The 14,903-nt window shown below is 58.7% G+C and overlaps 1 protein-coding gene across 6 annotated transcripts in view; it reads left to right on the top strand.

The window, feature by feature from the left end:
• The window catches only part of AHDC1 (AT-hook DNA binding motif containing 1), a 64,984-nt gene that overhangs the window by 26,735 nt on the left and 23,346 nt on the right, over window positions 1-14,903 (top strand). Inside the window, exon 1 of one of the 6 annotated variants that reach the window (XM_043909410.1) lies at window positions 181-953. The exons of 4 other annotated variants lie outside the window; for them this stretch is intronic. The gene's annotated coding sequence lies outside the window, so the exon portion shown is untranslated. Of the gene's footprint in view, window positions 1-180; window positions 954-6,673; window positions 8,110-14,903 lie in introns of those variants that run through there. One more of the 6 variants, XM_043909409.1, reaches the window with a different exon arrangement.

Below are 14,903 nucleotides of genomic sequence, written 5' to 3'. Positions count from 1 at the left end.
GGGAAGGGGCGGCCGGCCGGGCCCCCCGCCCGGCCCGACGTGGCTGCCCGGCCGGGTTGGAGGCGGCGTGGGGCGGGGGTTGGGGGGGAGCCGAGGGCGGGCCGCGCGGCCGGCCGGCATGTGGCTCTCCTTCGGGGAGCCTTGGCAGCCCGGGCTGCGCGCTGCGCCGGGATGATGGAGAGCTTCTGGAATTTCCTGCAGCTGGAGAGCGCGGCCGGCCGGGGGAGCGGGCTGAGCGCGCGGCTCGGGAAGGGGCGCCTTGCAGCCCGACCCTAGGGGGCGCCCCCGCGGCGAGGGTAATCGGGGGTGGGGTGGGGGGGCGTAAGAGATCTCCCGCCCCGCCCCTGCACGGCGCGCCAGGCGAGGCGGGCAGCACACACCGCCTTCGGGTCCCCCGCCGCGCTTTTTCGGGGGGTCTGGCGGGGGTCCAGTCCCGCCCCCTCCCGGCCGGGGCGGCCTAGAGGGACCAGGTGCAGGCGGCGCCCCTCCCCCAGCTGCCTGGTTTCCCTCTCGGCCCGTCACCTCCTCCAGGAGTCAGTAGCTCTGCGGCCTCATCTGGCGGGGGTGGGGGGCGGGGGTGGCAAGGCTCGGGGGCCGCGCAGGCCTGCCAGGTAGCCGGAGAGGCGGCGGCGGGAAAAGGCGCGGACCGTTCGGGCCCGAGAACCGCTGGGCCTGCAGACCAGAGCCTCCTGCTCAAGCTCATGGCCCCCCAAAGGCTTCTAGGAGGGAGGTGAGGCAGCCAGCTCACAAGAACCCCCACTCCCCACCCCCATCCCTCGCAACTGCGGACCCGGTGGGGGTCGGATGTGCCGGAAAAATCCTGGATGGTTTTTTCGACGGCGGCGGCAGCTTTCTTTGGGGGGCCCGCTCTGCACCTTGCAGGTCTGGGAGTCCAGAAAAGGGCTCCTGGGAGGGCTTCCTTTTACAAGGAGCTCTGAGATCCAGGGGAGTAGGTAAGTGACCTCTTAGGGCTCACTCTTGGCACGCTCGCTGGCTTGCGGGAGGGAAAGAGGTCTACCTTGCCCTTTGTGGGGGAGGGGAAGGGATGCTTTCCCACCACTTCGCTAGTTCCAGTACCATTTGGTGCTCTGCAAACCGAGGAACCCTTTGGCAACTCAGCAGGCGCCTCCCCATCCTGGGTTGGACCCCACCCCCGCCCTTACCAGTGGTCCCTGTTCAACTTCACCTCCTGCGCCAACCCAGCAAACCCTCACCGCGTGAAAGAAGCCGAGGGGATCGAAGGTACAGTTCTGATACCTTCTCTGCCGCTCCATGGCTGAGTCATCTTGAGCAAGCCCCTTCACTCCTTAGTCCCTTTGCTCATTTGAAATACTGGATGGTAGAAGGTAGGCCACAACAAAGATAAACAAAACAATAACGAATTAAAAGGTAGTCCGCGGCCTTGTAGTGGGGCTTAAAGTTGCACAATACTTAAAGCAATTCCCATAGTGTCTGCATACAGTCAGGACAGGAAATAAAGGGCACCTGTGTATGAGACAGCCAGCCCCATTCAGAGCCTTCAAAAGTGTTTGAATCTCTTCTCCAAAAGCCCTGAGAAATTTGACTTTGCAGGGTAAGTGGTGCCTCTCAGGTGGGCTGGAAAAGATGGAAGGAGGTTGGTTCTACTGAGTGTTCATTTATTCACTGAACACACATTTATGGTTATTCTCAGCTCCAGTCTGGGGGAGAGACTTACACATTTGCTCTGGAGACTGAGAATCAGGATGGTCACCACATTGTTGAAGCTGGAAGGGCCCTTAGAAATCCTTCCTGCTAGGCTTTCTTTTTTTTTAACCTAAGAATTCTCTGGTAGCTCAGTTGGTAAAGAATCTGCCTGCAGTGCAGGAGTCTCGGGTTCAATCCCTGGGTCGGGAAGATCCCCTGGAGAAGGAAATAGCAACCCACTCCAGGATTCTTGCCTGGAAAATCCCATGGAAGGAGGAGTCTGGCGGGCTACAGTCCATGGTATTGCAAGAGTTGGACACAGCTTAGTGACAAAACCACCACAGGCTAGCTCTTAGTACAGATGGAGAAACTGAGGCCCAGGGAGGGGGCGGGGTCTCCTCACTACTTCTGCTGTTGGGATGGGGGCGGGGGCAGGGGCTGGCAGAGAGCTCTGGGCCTGAGAAGTTGGGGCAGCCCCTGGCCCAGCTCCCTGGGGTATGGTCCAGGCTGGCTAAGAAGCTTATGGAATTCTGCTTTCCTCTCCCTCCCATCTTCTTGCTGACCTTTCACTCCACCTCAGCTAGAGTGGGTGGGGGTGGAACCCAGATACCCAGATTCAAATTCAAATGCTTGTTGGCTACCCCTCAGCCCAGGATGTTGGGCCTGGGCCTGTGTCAACTCCCACCCTTCCCTCTCCTCCTCCCCCTCCTCCCCCCAGTTCTCCCCGCTTCCTGTTGGATGGGCCTTCCCTGTGTACTGGAAGGAACTCAAGGCTCCATTTGTTGTCTCTGTGAACTTGAGCAAACTACACCACCTCTGTGAACCTCATTTTGCTTTTCTGCAAAGTGGAGTTGAAATAAAAATTACCTTGCAGAAAATCTCTTTCGCAGCATCCCAAAGGCTCCCTGGCAGAGATCTATTTAAATAACAAAAGGCAGGGACTTCCCTGGTGGTCCAGTGGTCCGGACTGTTCCCTTCCACTGCAGGGGGCGCATGTTCGATCCTGGTCTGGGAACTAAGCTCTCCTGTGCCACTGCCAAAAATAGTAATAATAAAAAGGCGGGGATTCCCTAGACATTCTAGGCTAGGCATAGGGAACAGAGCAGCCCCCTTTCACCTTTGGTTTGGGGAGGGAGCTCTCTGGAGCTCTGGAATAGGAAGTGGGTTGGGGGTGAATGTCTACCAGATCATTTTGGCAAAGTACAAATTCGAGCAAATCTATACAGACCCCAGATTCCAGGGCTGCCGGGGGCCCATGTATCTGAAGATACCTCAGGGCAGTTCTCATAAGCTCTCCAGGACTGCAGACCCTCCCTCTCCCAGCTAATCCAGTTCCATCTCTGGGCTGAGTGTCCTCCACCCCCGACACCCATTATCACAGAGGGCTCTCAGAGACTAGAAAAGAAGGGCTGTGTGGCTTTGGGCAGGCCACTTCCCCTCTCTGGGCCTCGGTTTCCTCCTGCCTAGAGGAGGAGGCTGGATTAGTGACTCCCTAAGGCACCTTCCAGCTCTGACAGGCTCAGAGCCTGTGTTGACTGATGTATCCTAGGAGATAGGAGCACACAGAACCGAGTCAGCTGGGAGATTCCTGGTGAGGTATATTCCACCACCCCCCTCCCCAGAAAGCTGGAGTGCCTCCCTCCCCAAGACACACCCTCCAGGGATACTGGCTGAGATTGTGGTGGATGGAGGGGGGCATATCACCCAAGTGGTGCTACTGATTCCCTGTCAATAGAGAGGCCTGTGCCTAAGAACAAGAGCTGGTGTGGGGGGGGAGGAGCTGTGAGACTCCTTGTTCTAGGGGAAGGGAATGTGTGTGTCAGTGACCAGGCAGCCTCCAGGGAATGGGGGGGCGCGGTGCATGAGGCAGCTAACTTTTGGGATGGTGTGTCCAGAAGAGTGGTCACAGGGCCAGTTTACTGGTGTGTGCAAGACAAGGAGGCTGACAGTGGGAGGGAGGGAAAAAAAAAACATGAACCACAGAGCCAGGCTTTGGGTTAGGGCAGGCTGTTGGGGAGGCACCAGCCTCACGGGGAAGTGTTGGAATATTCAACAGTCTGACACAGTTTTGCCTGTGCCTAGGATTGTCAGCTTGTTTATAGGTGCTGTGCTGAACCGCACTGTTCGGAATTGCAGTTGTCACATTCTGATGTGGGGGTATCTGTGTCAGGGTGTTGTCAAGGTTTACTGAACAGCAAGAGTCTGGCTGTTTGCGGAGAGTATCTGTACAGGATGGCATTATAAGGCAGTTAGGCAGCTTTTGTCTATTTGGGATGCTATCAGATTGTATGAGGGGCGTCGGTTCTGGCTGCTAGGAAGCCTTGAGCCATCTTGGGGACATTGCCAGGCTGTTAGGGGAGTGTTTTCAGGCTGTGTGAGCATCCTGGCCATGCTTTAGGTGCCTCTTCCTCTTCCATCTCTTACACACAGGGAGAGAGGTCTGTCTTCATCAGTCCCTCCGCAGGTAGGCTAGCAGGCAGTCACAACCCGCTCACACTTGCAGTAATTTTACCACGGTGCCTAAATCAGGAACAGGCGTGAATTGACCTTTTAACCCCTTCCCCGCCAGGGGATTAGACTCTGTTTCCTGTTCAATCTCCTCCAGAGCCAGTTCCATACCTCCTGGGGGGGCCCCCCCCAAGGAGCGGATAAGCAGCCCCCACCATCTCTTTTCTTCCCCTCCTCTGTGGAGCCGTGGGGAGGGGCGGTGGGCACTCAGGGTGGATGCTGAGGTCCAGGCTGGTGCAGGGCCTGGCAGGAGCTGAGGGCCCAGGCGGGAGTGATAAATATTGAAGAGGAGGGATTTCGGTGTGGGCTGGAGCAGCTGCAGTGGTTCGAGTGTCACACTATCTCTCCCCAGGTTTACTGACCCATTTCCATTCACGCGGCTGCCGGTTTCCTAGCAACGGCAACAGTCCCCCCAGAACAGGCGGAGTGTGTGTCTGCCATTAGCGACTGCCGCAACTGTGTCAAGGTTACCCCGCTCCCTGCAAACCCACCCCGGCGGGTTTGTTTTCTGCCAGCGCCTGGCACACACCGTGCCAGCCAGGGAGGGGGAGGGAGGGGGCCGGGGGCCAGCCCAGGGGCTTGGGTGGGGGTGGGGGGCCGAGGAGGAGCTGTAGTTCCCGGTCCAGTGGGAGCCAACTTGGACTCAGGCCGAAGCAGCCCCCCCCACCCTTGGCTGGTGGAATTCCTGAGCCCGAGGGGAGCAGGGGGCGGGGTTGTCCCTCAGCCCTGACCCCCGAGATTCCAGAGCCTAGGGGGAGGGGTGTGGGCAGAGGGGCCTCCGGGAAGCCTGCCCGATCTGACCCCACCTGGCTTGTTCTGCTCCTGCCCTGGCTTCCTCCCACTTCTGCGCAGCTCTTCTCTGCTCTCAGCTCTTTGTCCCAGCCTCTGGGCCTGGTCTCCCCCCTCAGACTCCCTAGGGCGAGGTTGTATTTCTCCCATCAGACTAGGAGCTCCTGAGGTTGGGGTTCATGATACCTCCTTTCCTTCTCTTCCCTCAGCTCCGGTTCATGACTGTTTTTCTAAATGTCATGGGAGATGAGACTAAACATTTGGGGTAGCAAAGGATAAGTTGCTTTAACAGGGACTAGCAGGGCAAATACCCCCATTCCACCTCCTGGGTGAAGTAGGTTCTGCCTGCACCGCCCAGGCTGGCAGCACTTGTAGGGGAGGGGCTGCTGGAAATAGAGGAGGACCCTTCTTTTTCACCCTGAAAGCCTGGCTGCAAAGGGTTAAAGCAGTTCTTCCCCCCACCTTGGTATGTAAGCTCCCCCCAAGGCGGGGGGGGGGGGGAGGGGGGGGATGGGAGGAAGGGGGGTCTGTCGCCTTATAGCCACTCATGTGGTCAACTCAGACCTGACCAGTCACATTCCTGCCCAGGAGGATGGGGCTTGAGGTGGAGGGGTAGGAACCTGGAGGGGGCTGGGTGTGTAGGATTTGGGGGGGTTGGGGTACCGAGAAGGTGGGGCATGGGGCTGCTGGGAACTTGGAAGGATTGTGCAATGTAAACCCCTGGAAGCCTGAATCAGCCTCCTGTCCCTCTGGAACTGTCTCCCTGTCTTTCCTCCTAGTTTGCACCCCCAGAACATTCCCGTGGTCCCCATCGATGTGACACAGGTACGGATTCGATCCCAACTCTAAACAAAAGAAAAGTGTGTAGCGGAAGTAGTTTCCCACATGCAGGATGGAGCAGAGATTTGTGGGTAGCCTCCACTGTGACTTTCTGGTGCTTGGAGGAGGTCGGCTGGATTTTTGGCTGGGTCGGAGGCTCTAAGATCTAGGGTACAGAGCAGGCCGTGCTTGACAGTAGAAAGAGACCTGGGCGGGGACCCAGGCAGCCTGGTTCTCTGCCCAACCTTGTGCCTGACTCCCTGTGGTCTTAGTCTCCCCATCTGAGGGGCTTAGGCCAGTGGTCTCTAACAGCCCTCCCATCCTATTGGTCAGTGGTTCTGGGTGAGGGATGAGGAAGTGAGGGGCAGTGGTCTGGAGGGACTGTGGGAAGCTGCCAGCGCCAGGGGGAGTTTGCAATGTGATCCCAGAGCGAAAATAGCCCAGGTCATTTTCAGCTGCTTGGGCGGAGGTATCTGATCCCGCCAGGGCAGGGCAGCTTGGGCAGGGGGCAGGGAGGAGCATTCTGTAAAGCTCTCTGGGAAACCAGACCCCAGGATGGGAGGGTGGGGAAAGGTTGGCATGCCCGGCTGGACTTCCTGAGGACCCCCCCCCACCCCCACCTCATGGGGGCTCTGGAATTTTAAGATGAAGAATGCACAGGGTTAACAGGAGGTGAGGGCTGGACTCCAGCCCCCTTTGGGTCCTGGCCTGGATGAGGTGAAAGGTCAGCCCCAAGGAGTCCAGGCACAGCTGGGGAAGGAGTAACCCGATCCTTCTCCCTAGCCCTGCTCAGGGGATCACAGAGCTGCCTCCCCCAGGAAAGGTACTTTGACATCCCCAGGAAGACTTTGTTTCAACTTGTTCTCTGCAGGCAGTGAGGGGTAGGGGAGGGTCGTGGCCCAAGGGGTCAGGGAGAGCTCCTAGCCTGGAGCCCCAGCCAGAATGGCAGTGCTTTGTCATCCTAAGGTCAGGGGAGGTGGAGGTGAGCTTGCTGGAAAGGTTAGAGGTAGCGTGTTGTGGACCTGCTCCCATTCTGTGTCCCATTTATGACTCTGATGGCCAACACTGAGGATTGAGGAAGCTTAAAGTTAGGAGACTACCCGCCCTCAACACACATACACTGATTAGTGAGAGAGGCTGCCTGCTACTAGACAGTGACATTGGGATGTGTTTGGGGTGGTGAATTATCCTGACTCTGAGATGGCTTTGCTGTGTGTGATGGAGGCGTTATATAGAGTGTAGGATGGTGTGGTGGGAAGGCAGAGATAATACATGGAAGAACATGGACTCTGAAGTAAAGCCTGACCTGGGTTCAAATCCTTGCCTCTGTCTCAGACAAGCTTTTTAACCTAAGCCTCAGTTTCCCCAACTACAAAATGGGACTGATCATCTTCATCATAAAGGGCAATCGTGAGGGTTGGGAGAGAGAACAAGTGCTCAGTAAAAAGTAACCCTTAATGGGCCTTATTGTGTCCCAAGGCTCCAGAGGAGTTGGTGAGCTACAGCTGGTCTGAGGAAGAGGAGAGTTAGGAGACTGTAACGGGGTCAGTGTCCCCAGGGCTCTGCGTGAGGCTGTGGGAGTATCCAGGTCACTTGGGGTTGGATGGGGTGAGGTAAATGATGTTTAGTCTGTAGCAAGGGGTGGTTGGGGCAAGGTTCTTCTTAACAGCCGACCTCTGAGGCTGGCGACAGCCCCTCTGCTGCCTACCCCTGCGGGTTTGTGCAGCCATATGTGGGTGTAGCCTGTCCCCGGAGTGTGGCTGTAGGTATGTTTGAGAAGGCGCAGGCATCCCAAGAAAGAACAAGTCGCCTTTTGTACAAGCCCAGCCCCGGGCCGGGTTGGGCCCTCTCTGGGGGATCCCCTGTTTCTGCGCCCGGCTCTTAGCCCACGGGACAGCGCCCCAGCCACGCCCGCCACCCGAGGGGGCTGCGAGGCTGCCTGAGCGCCCCCTCCCGGGAGACCCACGCTTCGGGCTTGGAGCTGGGGGTGCGGGGTGCGGGGAGTGGTCTGGGACAGGGGGCGTGTCCGGAGGCCTGCCCCGCCCATGTGACGTCACCCCAGGTGCTACCAATCTCCGGGAGTCGTGCCCACGGGCGACCCGCCCCTTCCAGGCTCCGCGCTCTGAGATCTGGAGGCGCCGTGGGTGGAGGCGGCGGCAGGGCCGGCCCACGGGGCGGGGAGACCATTGAAAGGCCTCGCCCTTCCTGCCTTGGGCGGGGCTGAGCACACGAACCCTGAGAACGAACCGAGCTGCTCTCTTTGAACCTCACAAGACCTCGCTTCCTGGAGCACTCAACCTTCTTGCCCACCTGTCCAAATCCTACCAGGTACCACTTTCTGCAGGAAGCCTTCCAGAACTGACCTCCCCCCCACCCCCCACCAACCTGTTTTCTTATTACCTACCCCCTTTTAGCGACCCTCAGTCATACCAGTACTGACGGCTACTAACCCCAGCAGCTGTCCACTGAACCATTTACTGTGTACCAGGGCGTTGCGTGTCTTTCATGGAATACCTTACCTGATAGATCTCTGCTTTCCACCTTGTATTATGAGCCTTTCTCGCCTACTGGATTGGAAGTTCCTCTGGGAAGTGGTTCCAGACATGGCTAGGCTCAGAATAGGCACTGCTGAATGTTTAGGATGGATAATAAATGAAGAGACAGGCTCATGGAGGGAAAATATCCTGGCAGAAGTCCCACAGCAAATAGGTAGAAGAATCAAAGCTAGAAATGAGGTATCCAGGCTCCATTCAGGCCTTTAGTTCTGGTGTGTGACTAAGAGTAGGGAGTTGCAAAGAAGGATGGCATAATCCTCCTCTCTCCCCATAGGAGGGCTTCTCCCCCCAACTCCACCAAAGATCAGAGGAACCCGAAATCTGTTTTCTTCTGCAATTCACACACCTTGAACCAGAATCTCTGGCTCTTGAGAGGATGGGGAAGAAGCAGTGATGGAGGAGCTGGGAGGGCTTTTGCAGGCCAAAGTGGTACCTCTGGGCGTAAGGAGTAGTGTGGTTCCAGTAATTGGGGGTACTGGTTCTGGGGACATAAGGCATTTAGTTTGCAGGTGGGAGGTTCCAAGTTGGGCCACGAGGAGGGTTGGGAGCCAAGGTATGTAGGGATTGAGTGCAAGGGAGGCAGGGTTTGTGCTGGGCCAGCACTCCCCCCCACCGCGGCCAGCCTGGTGGAATGCTGGGAGGCCCGGGGGATGGGGCCAGGCAGCCAAGGTGTCTCCGGTGGTACAGAAGCAGTTAAGAGCTGCCTCAGCCCGTTCCTTCAGACAATTAGTGACATCTCGCTTGACAACACCACACTGAGCTGATGCAGACCTCAACCCCCCTCCCGGCCCCCCCACGGCCGCTTCAGCTGTTTATTCTTGGGCTTTAACAATTGGGATTCTGACTTGGAGGAGCGGGCGCCCCGCGCTGCCCTCTGACCCTCCGTCGCCTTGGCAACTGGAGCCCGGTAGGCCTGGGCTCTGCGTTAGGATTACAGATCCTGAATTCACAATCTTGCTGCTCCCCTGCAAGCAGCAGCAGCAGCATGTGGGATCTTCAGCTAGACTGGAGGGGACAAGAAAGAGGATCCCCAGGGGCCAGCCTGAGGCACAGGTGGGAACCAGGGATGCCCACAGCAACCCAGAGCATGTGCGCCCCCCATGGAGTGGAGCAGGGCCCAGAGCCTTCCTCTGTTCCCAGCATCTCCCATCCTCTGGAAACTTTCTTCCTGGTAGAGCCCCCAGGGCAGGGGCCAGGCTTCTTCATCACCCTCCCCCTGTTTTTCCCCCCAGTCAGCCCCCTACCATGCCCAGACCTCCAAGTGCCAGCAGACTGTGCCCCTGCCGTGCCCGCAGCCATGACAACAGGCCCCCCCACTTCTGAGCTCTCCTCCTCATCCCCCCCACTATCCCGCCCCCCCCACCCCAGCAACCAACTGCCCCAGCTGAAACCGGAGCCGACGCATCTGTGAGCCTCATGCCCAGACTCACATTCCATTTCTGTCCGCTGTCCCCCCCAGCTCTGGCGACGACATCTCCCCCTCCTCCTCTTCACACCCCCTCCCTCCTTGCCTCTGTCTACTCCTCCTGCCCCCACCCCACCCCACCCACACACTTTATCACTTAGTGTCTCCCCCTTCCTCCCTTCCCAGTCTCTGAGTACCTCTCACCCGCTCCCTCTGTCTCTGGTGGTCTTTGGGTGTGTCGGTCAGTCCCTCTGTCTGTCTCCAGTCTCCTGTGCCTTGCCCCGTCTGTGGCAGCCCCTTCTCCATCTCCTTCCCCTCTGCAGGTGTCTCGCTCGCTCTCTCTGTCTTTGTCTCTGCCTTGTTCTGCTTCTCTGTCTCTTTGTCTTTTTCTTCCTCCTCTATCCCTCTCTCCCTGAAGGGAAAACTTCCTGTCTCTTTCTGGCTCTTTTCCTTCCTCAAGCTTTTCTCTGTCTTTTTCTCTCCCTCCCCATCTCTGTCTTCTTAACCTCACTCTGCCCTGTTTCTCTTGTCCCCCACGTGCTTCCTCTTTCCACCTCTCTCTTCCTGAATCCGATTCTCTGCCTTGGTTTCTCCTTCGTCTCTCTTCTTCTGACTCTCTCCTCCTAAAATACATAGATTTCTTTCCAGTCTTCTTTCTCTGTTTCCTAGTTGGCCATTCCCCTCATGGCCCCTGGGATGGAACTGGGATGGGGGGCCCCTCTGGAGTCACCCCAAAGGAGTCCTCTTTCAAGATAATCCTGACGTCCATTGGGCACATGTAGTTGAACCTGAGATGAGATGGGGAGGTTCTGAGAGCAAAGAATCAGCAGGGGGTGGGGCACAAGGAGCCAAGATTACCAGACCTCTCTTCCCTTCAGAGGACGGGCTCCATCATCTAGTTTACCTTCACCCAGCCCAGGTGAGGGCAAAGGGTAGTTCTTAGGGGCTGAACTGGCCCAAGAAGCCCCCTGGCTCTAAGGACTCTATGAAGAGCATGTTTAGGCCTCCTCCCCTGATTCCTGGGATTTGTTCCTCCCCCTCATACAATGATGGCTGTCTCAGACTGTGCCTTAGTTTCCCCTCTGGTACAGAGGGTATACTCCCCTTGTTCTACCTCTGACTCCTCTAAAGTGCTTTGAGTTCCTGGAGCAAAATCAGGGTTATAAAGAACAGGGAAAGGGTGGAGTGACTTCCGCCGCCCTTGCTCACCAATACTTCTGTGCTGGAGGGGGACTTCAGCACAGAAGAATTGGTTTGGCTCAGGGCTGGGGTGGAATAAGGGTCCTGTCTCCTTAAGTGTCTGGTAGAGGACAATGCCCCTGCTCCCCCCGACCAACACGACTGGCAGGCCTTGCTGTCAGGCCCTCCTCCTCACACCCCCTCTTTGGAATGAGCTCGAAGTCATGGGAAACAGACCCTGGGATGGCGGTGCCAGGCCTCCAGGGCCTAGCCCTTGCCTCTGGGTGTGATGAGACCTGGGCGGGCAGACAGTTCTAGGACCCCTGGGTCTGGGCACTACTCACCAAGGGGCCAGGCGGGGGAGTAGGGGTGCCTGGGGGAGGCGGGTTGCACGCAAGGCATGCTGGGCCCCCTCGGCGGGTGGGTGGGGGGAACAAAGCTGGCATCGAGGCCTCAGCTAAAATTAGCCGCTTCCCTGCGCGGGAGCGAGCATGCCTGCCAGCCGCCCAGATCGCCGCTGCCTCGGCAGGCCATCTGTCGCCACGTTTTGCTCAGTCCCTCAGGGCCCCCCAGCTCCAGTCACCCCAGGGGCTGGAGAACTCTGCTCCGAGGCTGTCCCTGGCCAGGACGCTGGACACTGCTGCTGTCAGGCTGTGTGACCTCAGGCTAGGCCTGTCCCTCTCTGGGCTCCTGTGTAACAACAGGGCCCCGGACGCTGACATCCCAAGACCCGCCCCCCCCCCCCCCCCCCCCGCCCCAGTCCTTTGAAGCACCAGCTGCTGGCGCCACTCATGGGGCTGGGGTGCGGGCTCTCTCCCTCCCTTAGAGCTAGCCTTCTGGTTTGAAGTCTGCAGGTAGACCACGTGGGGTTTAGGGTAAAAGTCGGGCTATATGACAAACTCCTGTCCATTTTCTTGATCTTCAGTGGACAGGAAGTCAGCTCTATAGGCAACAGCACCCTGATACACACAAACACACACACTCACTCACTCACTCACTCACTCTCTCCCTCCAAGCAGTCCTACAGAAACAGCTTCAGCCTGGAGGCAGAGGCTAGGTTCAACTGATACTAACTTGCCCTGTGGCTTGGGCAAGCCTCCTGCCCTTTCTTAGTCTTATCTTCCGCTCTTCAATAAGAAGTTCCCATTTCGGGACTTCCCTGGAGATCCAGTGGCTGAGACTGCACTTCTAACGCGGGGGGGCGTGCGTTCGATCCCTGGTCAGGGAAGCCTCTCTGCTTTCCAGTCGAGGCAACTGAGCTCCAGAAAGCAGAGGTCCCTGGTGAGGAAGCAAGCAGGGGGCTGAGCCGCCATGTCCCCCTTCTGCCTCAGCGCTCCCTGGCTTGCTGCCTCTTCCCCCTCCCCAGAGCCAGAGACTGAGCCTCTGCTCCAAGGTCACTCCGCTTGGCCTGGGAGGAGCTCAGACTTGAACCCAGGCCTCTTGGCTCCTGTCCTCCTCCCTTTCTGGCCAGCAGGCTGGGCCTGTTCCCTGGGTGAGTCATGCCCCTGGACTTTGGCCTCCTTGTCAGGCTCTGTGGCCTGAATTGGAGAGGGGGCGTTGGTAAGAAAGAAGGGCTCCCCTGGCCTCAGTGGGCGTCTGAAGCAATCATCCCACCCCATCCTTCCTGGGCCCCCAAGGGTGTGGTGACAGCCACCCCTACCCTGCCTGACTCCACAGCCTCCGAGAAGTCCTGTTAGGACCTGCTTCTCAAGCCTTAGGGCCAGGACCGCCTCTTTGCCCTCTGCGTTCTGTTTCCCCAGAACAACTACACGTTCAATTAGAAAGGGGGGGGTGGCGCTGCTTGGGGAGGCGGCATTTTCAGGCTGTCTGCGCCCAGGCGGCCTTCTTGCCAGCACTCATCTTCCCGGCCCCGGGTTACCCAGGAGGGAGGCCACGGCACCGCCCCTCCTGGTGTCCAGGGACCAAGGTCACGCCCAGGGCCCTGTGCGCCTCCACTCCTGGGGCCAGCGGTGTTTGTCACTGGGGCAACGTGTGGCTGTGCCCGGCGCTGGCAGTGCTGGGGTGACATTCATGCCCTGTGAGCTGTGACGCCTCTGCAGGCAGAGGACGGCACCACCAGGCTGGCGGTGATGGGGGCGGGGCCGGTGGGCTGTCACCTGTCCAGAGCAGCCTGGGGTGACATGTCCTTTACCCACCCTGCAGTCTGCAGGGAGGACTCACGGGGAAGGTTGTGTCCCCGGCTTGTACTCGGTGTGGTGGGGAGGGGTCTGTGCCTTTGTCACACCTGGAAAGTGAGGCACACGCACGCGTGTGTGTGTGTGAGAGAGAGAGAGAGAGACAGGTTCTCTGCATTTCACACCCTGTTGGGGTCTTGACTGTATGTCGGCCCCACCCTCTGGAGGGTGACAACCTGTGTTCCTGTCTCAGACTGTCTGGAGGTTATCAGGTGTGCCCATCTCAGGCTTTGGAGGAAGTGACAGGTTCTGTGCTTGGCCCCTCCTGTTAGGAGGGTGGTCACCCACTAGTCCGCCTGTCTCTCTGACTGTTGGGGGTGTGTGTGAGATGTCACCACGTGCCCGTCTCATGCCAGGGTGGGGAGTGACGTGTGGTTATCTCGTGCTGTTGGGGGGCTGTCAGGAACTTGGGAGCTTGTCTCTCGCCTTAAGGAGATGACATGTTGCCCAGTGGCGTGGGGCTGTCAGTGGGCAAGGCCTCAAAAAGCAGGCCAGAGCCAGCCCACAGGCCATGGGCACAAGGACAAGCTGGGATCGGGGCAGGGGTGCAGGGCAGGAGGGAGGGTCTGGGCTTCCCAAGACCTAACTTGTGACCCAAGTGCCAGCCCTTGGGACCGTTCCCCAGGAGGAAGGATCCGCTGTTTTCCAGATGGTGTGGACCAGGGCTGCTGGGCTGGGACAGGTGCGACCGGGTAGGCGGGGCACCAGGCAGGGCTGGCATGGGGGGGGATTCTGTCCCCACGAGTCTGGGGGACCCTGTGCCTCGCCTCTCCTGCCCCTGAAACTGTTAAACTAATTAAGGCTGTGGAGCCGCAGGATTAATCGGGGCAGCTCGGCGCGGGCCGGGAGCTCAGGTAGTCGATTAGTGCGCCGCGGAGGATATTGGATTTCTGAACCGCAAGTCAGCACTATTCGGGCCTGTTATCTCTCCCAGGCTCCAGGGTCAGGAGGCGGGAGGCTCTGGGGCTTGCTGGCCGCCCCCGCCCAGCTGCTCCAGGGCGGCCACTCCCCCTGCCCACCCATCGCCCCTGCCCTCTCTGACCCTGCATCAGGTTCCCCCTGAGTCTCCCCTCCATCAGGCTTGCAGCCCCAGCGCCCCCCACCCCACCCTCTCCCCCTCGGTCCTTCCAGGTCTGACTAGCACCCTGCACCTCCTCGCTGACATGCTCCTCAGCCCCCGACCAGCCTCTCTCCACCTTGGTCTCCTTACCAGTCACTGGCCCTGTCCCCCACTGTTTGTTAGCCTCGCCCATCATCACCCCGTCCTGTCTCTCTGCTTTGGGGTTTGTGTGTCCTTGTCTCTGCTTCTCCTGTCTCTCTGTCTCTCTCCCTGTGCATCTCTGTTGAGTCTTTCTCTCTCTCCCTGTGTCTTTTCCTCTCCCTCTCTCTCTGTCTTTCCCTCTCTCTCTCTTGTGTGGTCTCGGCTGGTGTCTGCAACCAGAACAAATCTCCCCCAGCCAACACCCCCTGAACAAGGAGGCCAGAGCAGCTAATGGGAAACATGTGATGCTGCCTTGCGCCTGGAGCACCGTGAAGGGAGCCTTAGTCCCAGCTCAGCCCCTGCTCCCACCACCCCCCCTTTGCCGCATTCCCCCCACCACGCTGTCCCCTGCCTTCCAGTCCGTGTGGGCACAGTCACAAGTTCCCCAGTCATTTCCATCTCAAGGGGCGGGGGAGCGGGGCCGTTATCAGTTGGGGAATATCAGGTTGGGGAGGGGCTGGGAACCGCTTCACTCCTCAGGTCGCCCCAGCCCCCAGGGCCAGGCAGACCTCATGCAGACTCCCCCA

Source organism: Cervus elaphus, chromosome 8 (genome assembly GCF_910594005.1).
Source record: "Cervus elaphus chromosome 8, mCerEla1.1, whole genome shotgun sequence".
NCBI lineage: Eukaryota > Metazoa > Chordata > Mammalia > Artiodactyla > Cervidae > Cervus > Cervus elaphus.
The sequence above is the reverse complement of the archived record's forward strand: the minus strand, read 5'-3'. Positions and strand labels throughout refer to the sequence as shown.